At 52.0% G+C, this 20761-nt stretch overlaps 1 pseudogene; it reads right to left on the bottom strand.

Moving 5' to 3' along the window:
- LOC147090522 (zona pellucida sperm-binding protein 3-like) overlaps positions 1-20465 on the bottom strand; it is a 29210-nt pseudogene extending 8745 nt beyond the window's left edge.
- Positions 20466-20761: the final 296 nt, after the last annotated feature.

Here is a 20761-nt window from a genome sequence, read left to right as displayed (position 1 = left end):
ACCCTGTGAGTCGCTTGCCGTCAGCTACAGTGCTAGAACCGTCTACGTAGATCTCGCGGCCCGTGGGATGTATCCCGGCCCGTAAACCTATGTTAACTTCCCATACCCCTTCTACGGAACATTGATGGGCTGTCCCGGGATATGCCATATTGGCTGCGAGCCTTGGCGCGCAGAGGCCTTTGACTTTGAGATCCATCTGGGAAAGGAGGAGGGTCCAGCGCGCAATCCGAGCGCTGCTTATGGTCCCATCCTTAATCCTCCCGTCCAGAAGCATCTTCGTGGGGGTGTGATGGGTGAGGAGCGTAATGGGAGAGGTCCCTGTGAAGATCACTGATCTGTTCACAGCCCAATGCGTGGCCAGGAGATGCCGTTCGCAATTGGAGAAACTCCTCTCCACATCCGTGAGCACCCTGGAGGAATAAACTACTGGTCTTAGCTTGCCGTGCCGCTCTTGGAGCAGCACTGCGCTCAGGCTGTCCCCACTAGCGGCTACCTCCAGAAAGAACTCCTCTCCCCCATCTATGGCCCCTAGGGCTGGCGCGGTCTGCAGATCTCTTTTCAACTTCTCGAATGCTGCCTGGCACCCCTCGTCCCAAGACCACTCGACTCCCTTGTGTAAGAGTCGAAGTAGCGGGGCCGCTGTGGCAGCATAGTCCTCGATGAAATCTCTGCAGTACCCGGTCAATCCCAAAAAGGACCTTACACCCGTTACTGTGTTGGGAATCGGCAGATCTTGTATAGATTCCCGTCTGGCCTTATCTATGGCTCTTTCCCCAGCGCGGATGGCCAGACCCAGGAATTTAACTTCCTGCTGGCCGATCTGGGCTTTCTTTGGGTTTACTTTGAAACCCTTCCTTTCTAACAGTTCCAACAATTCGGCTAACAGTGGGCCGTGCTGCTCCCTTGTATCTGTGAACAGGAGTAAGTCGTCCACATACTGCACTATCTGGTTGGGCTGGCTGAACTCTTTCAAACTCCCCGCCATGCACTGATGGAAAATGCTGGGGCTGTTGTGAAAACCCTGTGGTAAGCAGTTCCAGGTGTACTGTTGCCCTTTGAAAGTAAAGGCAAACTTGTACTGGTCCTCCCGCCGCAGCGGAATGGACCAAAAACCGTTCGAGATGTCCAGCACCGTGAATGTGGTCGCCGATGCTGGAATACTCCCTATTAAGTCTGCAACTGCTGCTACCGTGGGCGCGCAGGCTGGGATATTACTATTGAGGACTCTATAGTCCACCGTGGCTCTCCACGAATTGTCCGGTTTCTTTACCGGCCATAATGGGGAGTTCACGTGGGTGGCTATCATCCTCAACACGCCCTGCTGTACCAATGAAGATATTGCTGTCTCCATGTCGGGTTCTGCCTCCTTGGGGAAATTATACTGCTTTTGGGGTCGGATCATGGGGTCCCCGTCTACGCTGGCTTCGAACCCAGTGACTCTCCCGCAGTCGTGCTTGTGGGTGGCGAACGCGGTCAGATTTTCTGACACACGCGCCTGCAAGTCCGTTGGGACGTTTGTTATCATGAGCTCGAGATCGTAACCTCCTGATGGCTTCATAGTGCACAGGGCCCCCTTTTCTTCCTTCCCCGGGATTACGACTACCTTACGTAAACCGCCCTCGGCTCCCCAGAGACAGTGATTTCTCAGGTCCACGAGGATCCCGTGTTCCACCAAGAAATCAGCCCCGAGGATGCCTTTCCCCCCCCCTCTTTCCACTTCAATAGGATGCACGTCCATGTGGTGTGGAGCGCTCCCAACTGAATGGAGAGCGGGAGGGAGTGCGCGCCAGCCTGTGCTCTACCTGTGAAACCCGCTACTAAATATGGAGCCTGGGCGGACAGAGGTGAGGCAAAAGGTTTGTCTGTGTGGATCACGGTACACGAAGCTCCCGTATCCAACAGGTAACTACCCCTTTGTTTCTCCACCTCCATCTCCACCACAGGTCTTCTCCAAGCGTCATAGCGGAGCGGACACAAGTAGATGGGCTGCGCGGGCGTCAGTCATTTAGGTGTTTCGGCTGGGGTCTCGGGGGCGATAGGGCTGTTAGCAACCGCTACCTTCCCCTGCCAGGTCATCAGAGACCGCATAGTCTCCAAGACTGACTCGATCGCAGCGGGGTCCACAACCGCACCACCCCCTTTATTCGGGGCAGAGGCTACGGTTGGGTTCTGGACTGGTGTTGGGGCAGCGGCCTGCACTTGTGGTTGTGCTGGTGTTGGGTAAACTCTCGGGCCGTTGGCGACTCGGGCTTGGGCTTGATCTTGGGCTGCGGCGAACGCTCTCTCCCTCTTATCCTTCCAAGGATTCCTACAGTCCTTGCGCCAATGACCCTCCTTCCCACACCCGTAACAAATGCTATTTGCTTGGGGATGGCGATTTCCCTCCTGACGCCATTCCTTTTTAGCAGAGGCTGCGGGTCTCACCTCATGCACCTTTCCTTTCACAACAGGCGTTTTCTTGCCCTTGTTGTTTCTATAACTGATCGTGAGCTGATCTAGTACTACTTCCTCCGTGGAGCGGGCGTTAGTGGGGTCAAACCATGCTTTGGCCTGTTCCTTCACTACTGGCAGGCAACCTGCTGCCAGGCACCGAAGCCAGTGAGCCCTTTGTTCGCCATCCAGCCCGGCCCGGGCCGGCCCGCCCGGGCAGCTGCGCCGATACACTGGCCACAACCTGTCGGCGAAAACCCGTGGGGGTTCTCCCTCTAGCTGCACTGTCTTTTCTAAACGGAGGAACGGAGTTCCGTCCCCCTCTCCCATGATCTCCAGAATCTCATCCCGTAGCAACTCATAGTCCCTGTGCCCTCTCTTGCTCTCGTCAGGGAGACACTGGAGGAGCGAACTGTCCAGGGAGAACAGCAGCATTTTAGACTGTTCAACCCCGTCGCAGTCATTGACTGCTGCGGTCTGCTCCACGTCCCTGAAATGCACGGAGGGATCTCCTGACTCGGAGAGTTTTGGGATGTGACTTATCATCTCTCTTAGCTGTCGTGCGCTATGAGGCATTATGATCTGACTCTCAAGGGGTCCGTCATCGCCATTTTCTTCATTTGGACCGATCCTCCGGTGTCTCGTTGGACACATTGGCGCCGACCCCGACTCTACTGTCTGGGGTTGCTCTACCTCAGGGCTCTCTTCCTCTACCGTCTCCGTCTCCTGTCCCGGAGTCCAAGACTCCTCATAGGCAGGAGGCGCAGAAGGTTCGGGGGTTGGTACCCCAACTGCCTCTTGTGGAATCGGTCTTTTGGATTCCTTGGCTAGCAACAGCTGACTCGCTGGTGGATTTATGAGACACACCAACCCGTTTGCCTTCGCTAGGGCCTTTCTCAGGTCCTCTAGCTCCCGGCGGCAAGTGCTGTGGTCGGTGTTCTCAGATCTATCCTCCATGGCCATCTTATATGCTGCCCTGGCTCCCAGGAGCTTTTCCTCTTGGGCATCTACTTGTTTGGCTAGACGGGAACACCTCTCTCTCATTCTACCTTCACTGGCCTTGGCCTCAACGACCTGACATTTTAAATATTCTACCCGGGTTTCGTGGCAGCGAATTACAGAGCGGCGTTCCTGGTTCAGCACGTCAAGCGATTCAATCAGTTTTTGACCTCCCGCAACCTTTTCCTCTACGCCTTTAAGCAAGCCGTTGATCTGGACTGTCTGTGCTGCAACTACCTGGTCCAAAAGCTGGACTTGCTTCTTGTAGCACATCAGCCAGACCGCCTTTTCTACAGATTTCTTATGCTCTCTACCCGCTGTCCACTTGATGGCTGCGTCTAGCGGGCGCCTATCCCTTAGTAGATCAGATATCCATTGTTTTGTGAGGTTGACTTTTCCGAAAACATAATCTGCTATTCTTTCATCCATCACATTTCGTTTATTCAGATCTTGATCTAACACACTACTTTCCTGCTGCCAAGGTCCTGCCGCGGTCGCCATTTCTGTAGGGGGCTTCTCTTGCTCTTTCTGGTCTCCTGCCAGGCTTCGTGCAATAATTACCCTTGAGTGGTTCGACCCACTCCCCCTACGGTTCTAGACCTTGGACTTAGGTGCAGAGAACAGTAGTGCAGAGAAAGAACTCAATAGACCAGGTTGAATAGCACGAAATGGATGCTTTTATTTTTAAACAGTTTGAAGCATTACAAAATACATGTCATAGGCACAGATTAAAGTTACTACAATCATGCACAAATTTATGAACTTGACTCTATGGAAATGGGGAACACACGGCACATCGAAAAAGGGGAAACACATTACGATTTCCCTTAACTCCCTCCCCTATACCTAAACTAAGTTTCGACCTGGGGAACTTGGGATCATGCTCACCACTCTCGAAATCGCGAGAAAGGGGGGTTCGCAGCCTTTTTGGCACCGCTTTCCGTCGTCACGTGGATTTGGAAACTTCTGGCGCAGTCGATATTCTCTCCTCCCTCGAGGCGGTGGGGTAGACCCAGCCTCGATGAGCGCTCGTTAAGGTTGAGATCCACAATCGTGGGTTTTTGTTCATGGAGCAGACCTAGATGCAGGTTATGCACATGGGAGAATCTTGTGGCCTAGATCGCCAGTCCTCCAGAGGGTTTCTTCTCCGTCGGCCTGGGTCGTCGATGATCTCCCGACCCCAGTACCCGGGCCACCCTCGTCGTCTTCTCGTCGTGGCCGAGCCTTGTTTGGCTGAACACCGACCACGTTGTCCTTTTTCCGAAACCGTCCGTCTTTAAAAAGACGAAAACGTTTTCATCGATCTGCCGAAGTGGAAGAGGCGCCGATCCGGGCACCGTCCGCCCTTCGTTCGTTCCTCGTAGAAGAAAGTTCTTGAAGAAATGGAAGCCTGAAGTCGAAGAAGTTGTTCAAGTAACCCGAAGTCCGAAGTAACTTAGATGGACTTTCAATCCATAGTTATACTCTTTTGGGACAGTCTTATCTCCCGCCAAATCATAGTCCTGTCTTTGTATTAATTTTGGCGGGCAGAAATCTCTGCAGGGGCGCTTTGTCTTGTAACGGAGCCGGTGATAACTTAAACTGGCCTTCCTGGCCGATAATGTCTTTCAATGTCTTTTGCATTGTCACCGTGGCTCGGTTCGCATATTGATCGGTCTGGACATTTTCCTTGATGGCTGCTAAACGGTTTTTCCTTTGTACGATAAATGGGTATAAGTGTTTTTACATTGTCCGCCCATATCTTGATGGGCCCCATCCTGTACTTATAATCCATTGAATATGTATGCTGTTGCTCTGAGTTTCGGTTCCCAGAGACTGGCTTTCGTGGGCTCACTGTCTTCAATCCACAAGCCTGTCTGGCTTGCAGTAACAGAAATAAAATGGTTCATAAACTGATCACGGGGCCTGGCGGCCATTTTGTATGCCCTTTTATCAAAGGTTTTTCTGTGCAAGCTTACTTTGGTCAATAAACAGTCTTATTTTATCCAGTTTTCTTGCGTGATTTTTGCTGAAAATTGCGAATCTTACACAGGGCTATGGGGAGAGAGCGGGGCAGTGGGATTAGTTTGGGATTGATACAGGGCTATGGGGAGAGAGCGGGGCAGTGGGATTAGTTTGGGATTGATCCAGGGCTTTGGGGAGAGAGTGGGGCAGTGGAATTAGTTTGGGATTGATACAGGGCTATGGGGAGAGAGTGGGGCAGTGGAATTAGTTTGGGATTGATACAGGGCTATGGGGAGAGAGTGGGGCAGTGGAATTAGTTTGGGATTGATACAGGGCTATGGGGAGAGAGTGGGGCAGTGGAATTAGTTTGGGATTGATACAGGGCTATGGGGACCATGTGGGGCAGTCAGGTTAGTTTGGGATTGATACAGGGCTATGGGGAGAGAGCGGGGCAGTGGGATTAGTTTGGAGATTGATACAGGGCTATTCGGGTAGAGCGGGCCAGTGGGATTAGTTTGGGATTGATACAGGGCTATGGAGAGAGAGCGGGGCAGTGGGGTTAGTTTGGGATTGATACAGGGCTATGGGGACCATGTGGGGCAGTCAGGTTAGTTTGGGATTGATACAGGGCTATGGGGAGAGAGCGGGGCAGTGGGATTAGTTTGGGATTGATACAGGGCTATGGGGAGAGAGCGGGGCAGTGGGATTAGTTTGGGATTGATCCAGGGCTTTGGGGAGAGAGTGGGGCAGTGGAATTGGTTTGGGATTGATACAGGGCTATGGGGAGAGAGTGGGGCAGTGGAATTAGTTTGGGATTGATACAGGGCTATGGGGAGAGAGTGGGGCAGTGGAATTAGTTTGGGATTGATACAGGGCTGTGGAGAGAGAGCGGGGCAGTGGGATTAGTTTGGGATTGATACAGGGCTATGGGGACCATGTGGGGCAGTCAGGTTAGTTTGGGATTGATACAGGGCTATGGGGAGAGAGCGGGGCAGTGGGATTAGTTTGGAGATTGATACAGGGCTATTCGGGTAGAGCGGGCCAGTGGGATTAGTTTGGGATTGATACAGGGCTATGGAGAGAGAGCGGGGCAGTGGGGTTAGTTTGGCATTGATACAGGGCTATGGGAAGAGAGTAGATCAGTGGGATTAGTTTTGGACAGTGACGGCTGATTTACCATTTTGGACAGGTGTGGCCCACACTGCCTAACCAAGCCAACTTGTTCCCATGGCAATGGGGCCTTGGCACAGTCCTCCCAGCAATCTGCCTGACACTTTTTGCGTAGTCTTTGTGATGAAATGCCAACAAAAAAGACAGGGCTGAAGTGGGAACTGCCTGACCATCGTGAGCCGGAACGCTCAGCCGCTGAGTCGAGGACATGACTACGACCCCTGCACTGGAAGTCTCGGAGAGGCAGGTTTGGAATGCTGCATCGGAGAGAGAGAGCTGGCACTGATTTGATGGGCTGAACGGCCTCCCGCTGCGCTGCAAACCTCGGGGGTTCAGAGACACCTGAGCCAACAAACTCATCTGATTGGCGGTCCGACAGAAAACCGCTCCCACCGCACGTGCTCAAAAGTTTCTACCCCCATCGCAGGCAGAAGAGTCTGTGATCTTCAAATGTAATGCACTGCCTGAAGTGTTGTGAGGCATTTTAACGTGGTAAGGAACCATATAATTGCAGATGTTATCAATAAACCGGAAACCTGCCCCAACAGTAGATCATAGAGTCATAGAGTCATAGAATTTTACAGCACAGAAAGAGGCCCTTCGGCCCATCGTGTCTGCGCCGCCCATCCATCCCTGTCCAGTCTAATCCCATTTTCCAGCATTTGGTCCATAGCCTTGTATGCAATGGCATTTCAAGTGCTCATCCAAATGCTTCTTGAATGTTGTGAGGGTTCCTGCCTCTACCACCCTTTCAGGCATTGAGTTCCACATTCCAACCACCCTCTGGGTGAAAAAGTTCCTCCTCAAATCCCCTCTAAATCTCCTGCCCCTTACCCTGAATCTATGCCCCCTTGTTATTGACCCCCCTACTAAGGGGAAAAGTTCCTCTTTGTCTACCCTATCTATGCCCCTCATCATTTTGTACACCTCAATCAGGTCCCCCCTCAGCCTTCTTTGCTCCAAGGAAAACAACCCCAGCCTGTCCAGCCTCTCTTCATAGCTGAGGCGCTCCATCCCAGGTAACATCCTGGTGAATCTTCTCTGCACCCTCTCCAAAGCAATCACATCCTTCCTATAGTGAGGCGACCAGAACTGCACACAGTACTCCAGCTGTGGCCTCACCAGCGTTTTGTACAGTTCCATCATAACCTCCCTGCTCTTATATTCTATGCCTCGGCTAATGAAGGCAAGTATCCCATATGCCTTTTTAACCACCTTATCTACCTGTTCCGCTGCCTTCAGGGATCTATGTACATGTACACCAAGGTCCCTCTGACCCTCTGTACTTCCTAGGGTCCTACCACTCATTGTGTATTCCCTTGCCTTATTTGTCCGTCCAAAATGCATCACCTCGCACTTTTCAGGGTTAAATTCCATTTGCCACTTTTCCGCCCATCTGACCAACCCGTTTATATCGTCCTGTAGCCTGAGGCTTTCCTCCTCACAATTTACCACCCCACCAATTTTCGTGTCATCTGCGAACTTACTGATCATACCTTTTACATTCTCATCCAAATCATTTATGTAGATCACAAACAACAAGGGACCCAGCACCGATCCCTGAGGTACCCCACTGGACACAGGCTTCCAGTCACAAAAGCAACCTTCGACCATCACCCTCTGCCTCCTGCCACTCAGCCAGTTTAGGATCCAACGCGCCAAGGCACCCTGGATCCCATGGGCTCTTACCTTCTTGACCAGTCTCCTATGCGGGACTTTGTCAAAAGCTTTACTGAAGTCCATGTAAACCACATCCACAGCATTTCCCTCATCCACCCCCCTAGTCACCCCCTCGAAAAATTCAATCAGATTTGTCAGACATGATTTACCCTTGACAAAGCCATGCTGACAATCCCCGATTAATCCTTGCCTCTCCAAGTGGAGACTAATTTTGTCCCTCAGAATTTTTTCCAATAATTTCCCTACCACAGATGTTAGGCTCACTGGCCTGTAATTCCCTGGTTTATCCCTGCTACCCTTCTTGAATAATGGTACTACGTTAGCTGTTCTCCAGTCCTCTGGTACATCCCCTGTGGCCAGAGAGGTTCTGAAAATTTGTGTCAGAGCCCCTGCAATCTCCTCCTTTGCCTCCCACAGCAGCCTGGGATACATCTCGTCTGGGCCTGGGGATTTATCCACTTTTTGGCCCGCTAAAACCGCTAGCACCTCCTCCCTCTCGATGCTAATATGTTCAAGTATGTCACAGCCCCCTTGCCCGATTTCTATGTCTGCATCGTCTTTCTCCATAGTGAACACAGATGCAAAAAATTCATTTAAAACCCCGCCTACATCATCTGGCTCTACACACAGATTGCCACTTTGGTCCCTAATGGGCCCTACCCTTTCCCTGGTTATCCTCTTGCCCTTAATATACTTATAAAACATCTTAGGATTTTCCTTTATTTTGCTCGCCAGTGTTATTTCATGGCCCCTCCTCGCCCTCCTAATTTCTTTTTTAAGTATGCCCCTGCATTTTTTATACTCCTCGAGGGCTTCTTCCGTCTTTAGTCTTTTGTAACTGCCAAAAGCCCCCCTTTTATTTCTAATACATTTTTGTATATCCCTTGTCATCCAAGGTTCCCTTTGCTTGTTGGTCCCACCCTTGACCTTTACAGGAACATGTTGGCGTTGTACTCTCTCTATTTCCCTTCTGAAAGTCTCCCACTGTTTTGATGCGGATTTTCCTATAAGTAGCTGCTCCCAGTCCAATTTGGCCAGATCCTGCCTTATCATATTAAAATCGGCCTTCCCCCAATTTAGAACCCTTATTTCCGGGCCGTCTTTGTCTTTTTCCATGACCACCTTAAATCTCACCGAATTGTGGTCACTGTCGCCAAAATGCTCTCCTACTGACACTTCCACCACTTGCCCGGCTACATTCCCCAGAATTAGGTCCAGTACCGCCCCCTCTCTTGTAGGACTTTCTACATGTTGGCTCAAAAAGCTCTCCTGGATGCACTTTAAGAATTCTGCACCCTCTAAGCCTTTCACACTCTGACTGTCCCAATTTATATTGGGGAAGTTGAAATCCCCCACTATTATTACCCTATTATTTTCACACTTTTCTGAGATTTGCCTACATATCTGTTCCTCTATCTCCCCCTGACTGTTTGGGGGCCTATAGTACACTCCCAGCAAAGTGCTTGCCCCCTTTTTGTTTTTAAGTTCTACCCATATGGCCTCATTAGAGGAACCCGCTAATATATCATCCCTCCTTACAGCAGTAATTGACTCCTTAATTAATATTGCAACACCCCCTCCCCTTTTACACCCCCCTCTGTCTCGCCTGAAGATTCTATACCCCGGAATATTGAGCTGCCAGTCCTGACCCTCCCTCAACCATGTCTCCGTGATAGCAACAATATCGTACTCCCATGTGTTCAACAACAACTTCAGTTCATCCACCTTATTTGCAAGACTCCTTGCATTAAAATAAATGCCTTCCAGCCCTGCCATATTCTCTTTTGCCTTCACATATTTGCTTTGCCTTCCCAGCTGACTTATTTTTCCCTCTGTATTTGGCTGTAAATCACCCCCTACTATAGCTCCACTCTGTACCCCATCCCCCTGCCAAGTTAGTTTAAACCCCCCCCAGCAGTGCTAGCAAACCTCCCCTCTTAAAGGTGTCAGCCGGTAGCACACTTGCCTCTGAGTCAGAAGGTCGAGGGTTCAAGTCCCACTCCAGAGACTTGAGCCCATAATCCAGGCTGACACTCCCAGTGCAATGCTGAGGGAGTGCTGCACTGTCAGAGGTGCCATCTTTTGGGTGAAACGTTAAACCGAGGTCCCATCTGCCCTCTTAGGTGAATGTAAAAGATCCTACGGCTGCTATTGGAAGAAGAGCAGGAGGAGTTCTCCCCAGTGTCCTGGGGACAATATTTATCCCTCAATCAACATCACTAAATACAGATTATCTGGTCATTTTCACATTGCTGTTTTTGGAAGCTTGCAAATTGGCTGCTGCGTTTCCCACATTACGACAGTGACTCCATTTCAAAAGTAAAGCGCTTTGGGACATCCTGAGGCCTCCAGCCCTACAACACCCCCGTCTCCGAGATATCTGCACTTCTCCAATTCTGCCCTCTGGAGGATCCCAGATTTCAATCGCTCCACCGTTGGCGGCCTTGTCTTCAGCTGCCTGGGCCCCAAGCTCTGGAATTCCCTCCCTAAACCTCTCCAGCGCTCCATGCTCCTTAATAGCTCCCTCTTTGACCAAGCTTTTGGTTATCTGCCCAAATATCTCCTTATGTGGCTTGGTGTCAAATTTTAATTGAAAGCGCTTCTGGGACATTTCAGTACGTTGAAGGGGCGACATAAATGTAAGTGGTTAAGTATTGACAACAGTCCTACTGCAGATTTCAGCCAGCATTCACTGACCAGGGTCGGCCACGAGAGATACAAAAGTGTGCTCGTTAAGTTTGTGTAGATTCTAGCCCCACCTGATGTTGGAGATCCAGTACGGCAACTCAATCCCACTTGGGGACCTAGTATGTTGGTTAGACATAATTATTTTTTATTGTAGGTCCCACACTCACGTCAGAGATGTTTAGAAAGAACAATCTTTTATTTATACAGCACCATACCACGTTCAGGATGTCCCACCAACACCTTAAACATTCACTCCCTCCACCACCGGCACACTGTGGCTGCAGTGTGTACCATCGACAAGATGCACTGCAGCAACTCACCAAGGCTTCTTCGGCAGCATCTCCTAAATCCATGACCTCTACCAGCTAGAAGGACAAGGGCAGCAGGCGCATGGGAACACCAGCACCTCCAAGTTCCCCTCCAAGTCACACACCATCCTGACTTGGAAATATATCGCCGTCCCTTCATAGTCGCTGGGTCAAAATCCTACAACTCCCTGCCCAACTGCACAAACTGCAGCTGGACTAGAAAGCAGCTCACCACCACCACCACCACCACCACCACCACCTTCAAGCCTAACTAGGCATGGGCAATAAATGCAGGTCTTGGCAGTGACACCCACATCCCATGAACAAATTAAAAAATGCACTTCATAACCAATGAATTACTTCTGAAATGTAGTCACTGTTGTCAGAAACATGGCAGCCCATCAAGAGCCTACAAACAGCAATGTGATAATGGCCAGATCATCTTATGATGTTGGCTGATGGATAACAATTGGTCAGAGGGAAGAACTCCCCTGCTCTTCTTCCAAAAAGTGCCACAGGATCTTTTACATCCACCCGAGGGGCCAGAAGTGGCCTCGGTTTAACTTCTCATCCGAAAGATGGCACCTCCGACAGTGCAGCACTGGGAGTGTCAGCCTGGCTTTTGTACTCAAGCTTTCTATCGTGGGATTTGAACCTACGACCTTCCGACTCAGGCTAGAGCGCTGTCCACTGAGCCACGGCCAAGACCGAAAGCCATTTAAGGGGCCTTCAGAGATGCAATTCCTCAGGTGACTAATCCTGCAGGTTAACAAGCCATCGACAGCACAGAAACAGGCTATTCAGTCCAACTAGTCCATGCTCCACACGAGCCTCCTCCCACCCTTCATCTCACCCAAACAGCATATCCTTCCTCCCTCATGCTTAGAGCTCCCCCTTAAATGCAGCTACACCATTCGCCTCAACCACTCCGTGATAGCGAGATCCACATTCTCACCACTCTCTGGGTAAAGAAGTTTCTCCTGCATTCACCATTGGAGTCATTAGTTAGTTACTACCTTGTAGTTACAGGCCCTGAGTTCTGGTCTTGCCCACAAGTGGAAACATCGATATCTAACCCATCTAACCCAGTCATAATTTTAAACACCCTCAGCCTTCTCTTTCCTAGAGAAGGCAACCCAAACAGGTCAATCTTTCCTAATAAGCCAAATCTCAGTTCTGGCATCATCCTAGTAAATGTTTTTTGCACCCTCGCTAGTGCTGCTATCATTTTTAGAATATGGACATCTACCCCATGTAGACTTATTATCCCAGTCAGTTATAGAGGACTAAAGAACCTCCACTTCTAGTAATAAACTAATCCCAGCATTAAAATTTCCAGGAACGTTGCAATTTCATGGGGCTCAATAATCAGTCCCACTAACCTCACGCCACAAGAGCCCCACAAACCTCCTTAACAAGGGACAAACATCAGGCCAAGATAACTCGCTCCAAGCAAACACTTCCAAGTTGCTGTTAATAAACTAGTGAAATGGGGCAGATACCCCAGTAGCCTGATATCTGGTGAAAAGATTAAATACACTCAGCAGGCATGCCACTGGGTCGAGAATCATTAATGGAAGTAAATAAATATGGAAAACTTCCCATATTCAGAATGCAAATCCCCAGCCTTAAATCAATGACCAAATGTAAGCAATAACCATGACAGATTTGCTAATTTCACCACTTTATTAATCACAAGTTGTTGCGCAGGGTTTGCTTGTGTTTCCTGTACAGGAACAAGGCGATCAAAGAAGCAGAGATCAGAGAGACAGCAGTCACAGTCAGGGCCACCATCAGGACCACCTCAGACTCCACACCTAAACAGCAATGAGAAACCAACAGTGAGTGAAGGGAATACTGAGGGGGAAATGGAAACTAGCAGTCGGCCAACTCACCACCTGGAGACCTCTCCGCCATCCGTTGCTCAACCTCATTAAGGGACTCAGTTGCCAGGTCTGTCACATCAGTGTCCAGAATGACCAGGGGTCCAAGTGAGGCCTCACCCTCCCACTTCAATTCAGCATCACTCACTGCAATATCAAACATTCCAGTTAGAGAGGGTAAAGGGCAACCTCCAACATCTAGAGAATCAATGTCCTACCAGCTTCAGGTACAAGATCCCTCCTTCCTCTGGAATCAAATCCAAACTCCCTTGTGGCACTGCAGTTGCCCAAGTGACAACAGGCACAAACGTCATTGTTGGATACTTCCAATGGGGTCCAGCTAAACAAGAGAATCAGTTTCACAATCAGGTTGGGCATCACTTCCCCACACAACACATCCCTGAGGGAGAGAGGGGGCACTTACACATTCTGCATCTTCTGGAAAGTACAAGCTTTGCTCATGGAATCTCTCCGATCCACTGCAGCAACCTTCAGGTGACAGGAGATGAAAATCTGAGGGACACAGTCAACACAAGTCATTATATAGTGACTCCCTCCCAACTTGGGAACTCAATGAACAGGTGGATTCAGGGGACAAGTAGCAGAATGGATAGCAAGCTGGCTAGAAACAGAGAAAAGTGGTTAATGTTAGTGATTCATAGGATCACAGGATATACAGCAGAGGGATTTCAGGAGAAACTTCTTTACCCAGAGAGTGGTGAGAATGTGGAACTCGCTACCACAGGGAGTGGTTGAGGCGAATAGTGTAGATTCATTTAAGGGGAAGCTAGATAAACACAGGTGGGAGAAAGGAATAGAAGGATATGTTGGAGAGTTAGATGAAGAGGAGATGGAGGACACTCATGTGGAGCACAACCCAGTTATGCAGATTGGCTGTAAATACTTTGCAATGGTCGGCTTCCTCTTACCAAGGAACGATCATCGCCAAAGAAGCGGAACGCATCCAGGTCAAAGTGGAGCTTGTCCAGCTCACGCTCGTCTCTTGGCAACACGAAGGTTGAGAAGGAGTCCTCAGCTTTGCTGTCCAGGAGGCAACTGAAGAAATAATTTTTAAAAAAGGGACATTGAGTGAATCAAGAGAAGCCATTGAGACAGGACTAGCTGGAGAAAGCAGAGCGCTCCTTACCCATTGTAGTCAATGATGCTGTATCTCGGGGTGGAGTCCGTGTCTGGGCTTAACGTAGCGACACAGCGATCAATGTAGAGCTTCAGGGGCATGTGATTGGTCATTGAAACAGAGGCCTCAATGTGAATGAGGTCACCCAGGTAGTAGACAGTCGAGGTGCGCTCTGTGAGCCAGTCATCTGAAGTACAAGAGGGACAAGGGTTGGAGACTGGGTACAACTCCCAGTGGGTGACTACAGGAAGTCATTCCCCATCCACCCATCACATACCGTTCATTAGGCGCAGAGAGAATGACAGAAACCCCTCTCCAGACTTGGTGGAGCTGAACGGGATCCAGGTGGGCTTGATCGGGTCACTGCTCACATTGCCCTTCCTGGAAAGACAATGGAGCCATTTTAGGACAAGGTCAGAGAACTACACCAGCTGTAGACGTTATTCGCGACAGTGTAAAGAATCTTACCTAAAATAGTGGCACTCAATGGGAACGACAGCTCCATTAGTTCTCACAATGACAGATCCATGGGCCTTGGGGGTGTGGTTCAGGTGGGTGGCGTAGACCAGGAAATCTCCAGACATCTGAAAGACATCAGGTTCAGAAATGGACAACATTCTACTCAGGTGGTTGGAAGTTGTGCAGCCTCAGTAGCTAATGCAAGGAGGGGGATTGCAAGCACAAGACAATTAAACAGAATAAAGACTCAATGAAAGGACAGCTTCACTTCAATAAAAGGAGCCACAGGTTGATAATTTAGAGCAATGAAAAGAACAAGATTAAATCCTCATTTAATCACAGCTCCTCTGTATGAGAGAGAGAGAGACAAAAACTGAATATTGTAGATAACTGAACCATTAAACTGAATCCCCAGGGACCTGAAAATCCACAAGACAAGGGCCTAGAAATTCAGCTGTTTGCGCCAGCCGTTAGCGCCAGATTTCCGGCGCTATCCACTTAGCGCCCGGGCACCGCCGGATCTGCGCCTACGCCGAAATTCAGCTGGGCTTTAGCGCCGGCGCAAAGTGTTAGCGCCCGCTCAGCTGCGCGCGCATCTTATGACGTCATTCCGTCGTGCAACGCCGTTTGTGCGCCCCAAACCGGAAATTCAGTGGTGCCCGGCCGATGTGGCCGTGGCGCTGCTAAGAACTGTGAAATGGAACTCAACAGAGGCCCTGTGGGATTCGGGGAGCGCTAATTAAAGGGCACATCCACTCACCCATAAAAGCCAGCCATTTCGCTGCAATGACTTGACTGGTTTGGATTTCTGCACAGAGAGCAAGGCACAGAGATTACTGATTTCGGACACCATAGGAGAGGTATTTTTGGCTTCTAGCCAGTGCTTTGACATTTGCATCCTTGTGATTTTGCTGTTTGGAACTTTGTAATGGGGGCTGCATGGGGGGCCAACCCTCAGTTCCTACATTTTGTGCGAAGGGCTCGCAGATGCTTTGAGAGAGGGCCAGGCATGCCTAGACGCAGAGGGGCCATTAGGCGTCGCCAACGTAGGCCTTACCCAGTCAGGCAATACCGGGAGCAGGTCTCATATCTCACCATGACTGCGGCGCATTGTGTTAAGAGGCTGCGCTTCAGAAGGGAGGTGGTTGAAGAGATCTGCCAGCTGCTTCATGCAGATTTGCAGCCACAGCTCATGTCCAGGGCGTCTCTCTCGGTGGAAGTGAAGGTCACGGTGGCTCTCAGCTTTTATGCAAGCGGCTCCTTCCAAGCCGCTGCTGGGGACATCGCGAACATCTCCCAGTTCGCCGCGCATCGCTGCATCCGACAGGTCACCGAAGCACTTTTCGCGAGGAGGCACCAATTCATCTCCTTCCCCATGACCCAACACAAGCAGGAGCAGCGTGCATTCGGATTTGCCAGGATCGCGGCCTTCCCCATGGTGCAGGGCGCCATTGACTGCACGCATGTGGCTATGCGGGCACCTATCCACAATGCCGAGCAATACCGCAACCGGAAGGGCTACCATTCCCTAAATGTGCAGCTGGTGTGTGACCACAGGCAGCGCATCCTAGCTGTCAATGCCCGCTTCCCAGGAAGCAGCCACGATGCCTTTATCCTGCGCCAGACTACTGTGGCTGACATGTTCCAGGCACAGCCTCCACCAAGGGGATGGCTTATCGGGGACAAGGGCTACCCTTTGTGCAGATGGCTCATGACCCCGCTCCGCGCGCCCAGGACCCCAGCGGAGCTGGCATACAACGAAAGCCATCAAGCCACAAGGAACCTAATAGAGCAAACGATAGGCGTCCTCAAGCAACGGTTCCGTTGCCTGGATCGTTCAGGCGGGTCTCTTCAGTATTCGCCGGATAGAGTCTCCCAGTTCGTCCTGGTGTGCTGCATGCTCCACAACCTGGCTATCCGCAGGACTCAGGCACTGCCACCTGACATTGCCCCACCACCTCAGGAGGACGAGCAGGAGGACCCTGAGGAGGAGGAGCACCAGGCCAGGAGGGAGCGACAAGGTCCAAGGGCCGTCCGCCGGGGGCTTATTGCTCGACACTTCTAGGCCCCCTGTCAGGGAATGGCCTGGCCCACTGAACGCAGCCGCTTCGCAAGCCCTCAGCCGGTTAACCCAACAACCACTTGAAACATGACACCTGCACATGGTGAATAAATAAACATCTTTATTTCAAAAACTCAGGGCCCTTCCCACATGGAAGAGCAAAACAGAGAAGACCCCCAAAAAACAGTAACAAACTTCTGTCACTCCCAAAACCTGGGGAGGACTAACATAACATCACCATCCAAATGGCCTTCGTCACTGGCCTAACAAAAACAAGCCCCCCCCACAACACAAAGACCCCCATAAAACCAAACCACATAATGCCCCCCAGAACAGAAGCCCCCGCATCACCCAAACCCTCGCTCAACACACTCTATTCGGTGTGGCGAGAGGGCGAGTCTGTCGACAGCCGTCTTTTGCCCCGGCCCGTCCTGCTGCTGCGCCTCAAGCTGGGCCGTGAGGCTGTGGCGAGGCTGGGGGAAGGATCCTCAGGGCGACAAGGCGTCTCGCCAGATGCCCTTGGGGGTCGGCCTACACGAGGGCGGGCCCGGGAGGGGCCGGCTGGTGGCTGCTGCAGCTGTGGGTGGCCCTCTTCACTGGCTGCAGTAGCTCCTTGCACCCTGGCTGGGGGAGTCGCAGGCTCGCCTGCACCAATGGGGACAAGGTGGGTGATGCCAGGCGCGCGCTGGTCGCCAGACACACGTGCACTCGGCCGGCCTGGCCGGGGAGCAAGCGCGCCAAACTGTTGGTCGCCAGACCGGTGTGCGGCAGCAGGGCGGCGGCTGGCCTGGCGACGCCTCCGCGCCAGTGCGAGGGTGGCAGAAGTCAGTGCCCCAACTGCGCCGGCATGTCCCCGCATCTGCAGTGCCATTGTCTGCACAGCACCTCTCAGCTGGCGACTGGCGTGCTGCGCTGCCTCGAGTTGTTCGACCCCCCTCTCATGCGCTGCCACAAGGAGCTCCACCCCCCTGGCGTGCGCTGCTGCGAATAGCTCTAGGCCCCTGGCCTGGGATTGGCCGAAAGCCACCACACTTTGAGCGAGGCTTTCGATGGCGTGAGGCATCTGTGCCACCACCTCCATGATTTCGACGTGCCGGCGCTCCGACGCCGCCGACATCTCATCCAGGAGGCGCACCTCCTGGGCGACGTCCGAGTCCGGACTGGAGGGCGCCTCCACCCTCTGGCCAGAAGGCTGGCGTGCCGCCGGAGCGTTGCCGCGTGCGGCCACGCCACTGGGACCAGGTTCTGCCCTCCCCTCCACCGCCTCCCCCCTCTGGGCAGAAGGCTGGTGTGCCGCCGGAGCCTTGCCGCGTGCGTCCATGCCACTGGGACCAGGTTCGGGGCTCCCCTCCCCCGCCTCCCCCTGGCTCTCCGGCACGCCAGACGTCTCCCCTTCATTGCCATCTCCTGGAGCGGAGGAGGGTTCCCCCGAGGTGGCGCCTTCCTGCTGCTCCTCGACGTCCTCCTCCTCCGAGGGCCTGGCTGTGTGGGCTTCAGGGAGCACCTCCTCCTCACCAGCTGAAAGCAGGAAGGCACAAGTGTAGCTTTAGTGTGAGGACAGGCCGACAGCGAGGGAGGCCGCACTGGTGCATTATGCGCATTTTTCGGCCAGTGGGGAAGGATGTAGATCTGATGCGCGAGGGCAAGGAGAGAGGTGCACCCGGTCCTGTCCTTACCAGTGGGTTCCAGTATAGGGTCGGCGTCGCCGAGCGCCACAGGCCCAATCACCGGGTGACGCAGCAGTCGGGCCACCCTCTCTTCCAGAGCCGTTAGCTCCTGGTAATCGCGAGGGCCTCCACCAGTGACACGCAGGCTCCTGGCGTTCCTCGCCAGCTTGGCCTGCAAGAGAAAGGAGGGCGTCTAAGTACAGTGTGGTGCCCCGTTGCTGTGTGTGAGGCCTCCCATGGTGGAATAGCTTGCACAGTGTGGTGCCCTGTAGCTGTGTGTGAGGCCTCCCATGGTGGAATAGCTTGCACAGTGTGGTGCCCTGTAGCTGTGTGTGAGGCCTCCCATGGTGGAATAGCTTGCACAGTGTGGTGCCCTGTTGCTGTGTGTGAGGCCTCCCATGGTGGAATAGCTTGCACAGTGTGGTGCCCCGTTGCTGTGTGTGAGGCCTCCCATGGTGGAATAGCTTGCACAGTGTGGTGCCCTGTTGCTGTGTGTGAGGCCTCCCATGGTGGAATAGCTTGCACAGTGTGGTGCCCTGTTGCTGTGTGTGAGGCCTCCCATGGTGGAATAGCTTGCACAGTGTGGTGCCCTGTAGCTGTGTGTGAGGCCTCCCATGGTGGAATAGCTTGCACAGTGTGGTAAGTGCAGAAAGAGCTATTGATTAACATGCAAGTGCCATTGCAGCGGCAGCAGGGCTGGGCATTAGACCTTGGATGTCCCTTTGGCCCTAATGGGAGGTGCACATGCAAGGATGAGGGGGACATTGGAAAGGGTACTCACCTTGACCAGCCGACATAGGTCATTGTATTTCTTGCGGCACTGGTCCGCACTCCTGGGAACATCGGAGTTGGAGGAGACCCTCCGGGCAATTTTGGTCCACGCCTCCCTGAACTGGCTCCTGGGAGCCTTCCTGCCACTAGCCGGGCACACGACCCGTCTTCTTTTGCGCACCCCATGAAGGAGCACACCCAGCGCATGCTCAGAGAACCGCTGGGCTCTTTCACGGGCCCTCTCCATGACCTCCAGGCGTTGATATGGCACACAACCAGTCCTGAGGCCTAGTTGCAGGGCTACAGCATGCAGGGCGTGGCTGCAGTCAAAGTTGACCCTTCCCCCTTTAAGAGCTGGCCGGCGTCAGGGTGTCTGCTGACACTCACCACATGATCGCACCTGCGCTGCGCCCGGAATCGGCGTTATCAGGCTGCATCGCCGGATTAGCGCCTGAACACAGGGTTCCAACGCCTTTTGCAGCGCTCGGCCAAAAAGTTGGCCAAATCTACTGAATTTCGGCGAGCTCGCCTGCACTTTCCGGCGGCCGCTAAATTTGACGAGCGCCCGACTTTAGCGCCGCAATAGCGTCCGAACTGAATTTCTAGGCCAAGATGTATGGAAGGAAAAGTTTGAAGAACTAAGTGAAGGCTCAAGGCCAATAGGGCTGAGATCACAAGGTTGGAGACTCAGGAAGACCAGTTAAAGCCAAGGACAATGCATAATTCAACACAAGTCTGAGGATTTAAAAGCAGGAGACAGGAATCTCCTCAACATCAATGACATTTCACCAAAGGTAGGAATAAAGAGTTGGGTCTAATCCATACTCCAAGCTTAGAGCAAGAGTTGAGGAATCACATTACCTTCACTCTGCTGCCACACTCATGCAGCCCATAATCAAAGAGGACGGTGTGGTTCTGAGAGTAGATCCCAGTTGGCCGACAACCTGCCGTCCCCAGGGTCAGGTCAGCAGCTTTAATCAGGTGCCTGGTTCCAAATAAATCCATCTGTACCCTGACCAGCAGGTTGTGCTCTCCACACTGCACCCTCACAGTCTGCAGTGGAGACACACTGCGCCCCGCAGACACACTGAAACCGGAGCCAAAGGGAGACCCAGGAGAAGGGACTCTCTGAGGCCCAGGGGTGGCTTTTACTCTTCTCCATGGAAACCTCTGGCCCCCAAACTGTTGCCAAATATCAGAGGAACAAACAGCTCCAACTAACACCAGCACTGGGAGCAAACCCCTCACTACAAAATCCCCCATGAGACTAAACAACTCAACTATCCCTGCACCCATCAACAAGCACCTTTTATACACACAACCTGCAGTCACATTGAGCCAATTAACCCCAAGCTCCACAATTTCTACCCAATGCCAGAACTCATGTATTTATTGCCAGGAGGGCCTATTTTAATTCGACCAATCGGAGTGACTCTTTTGATTGGGTGGTTACACCAATCAACTGTACACTTTTATGTGTGGGTGATTAACCAGTTAGTCTGTAAATAAATAAAACTTTAAAGGAACCTGAACAAACTAATTTCAAATTTGATTGCTCTTTT

Source organism: Somniosus microcephalus, unplaced genomic scaffold, assembly GCF_052327205.1.
Source record: "Somniosus microcephalus isolate GS21.2 unplaced genomic scaffold, FLI_Smic_1.0 unresolved_chr4, whole genome shotgun sequence".
In the NCBI taxonomy this organism is placed as follows: domain Eukaryota; kingdom Metazoa; phylum Chordata; class Chondrichthyes; order Squaliformes; family Somniosidae; genus Somniosus; species Somniosus microcephalus.
The sequence above is the reverse complement of the archived record's forward strand: the minus strand, read 5'-3'. Positions and strand labels throughout refer to the sequence as shown.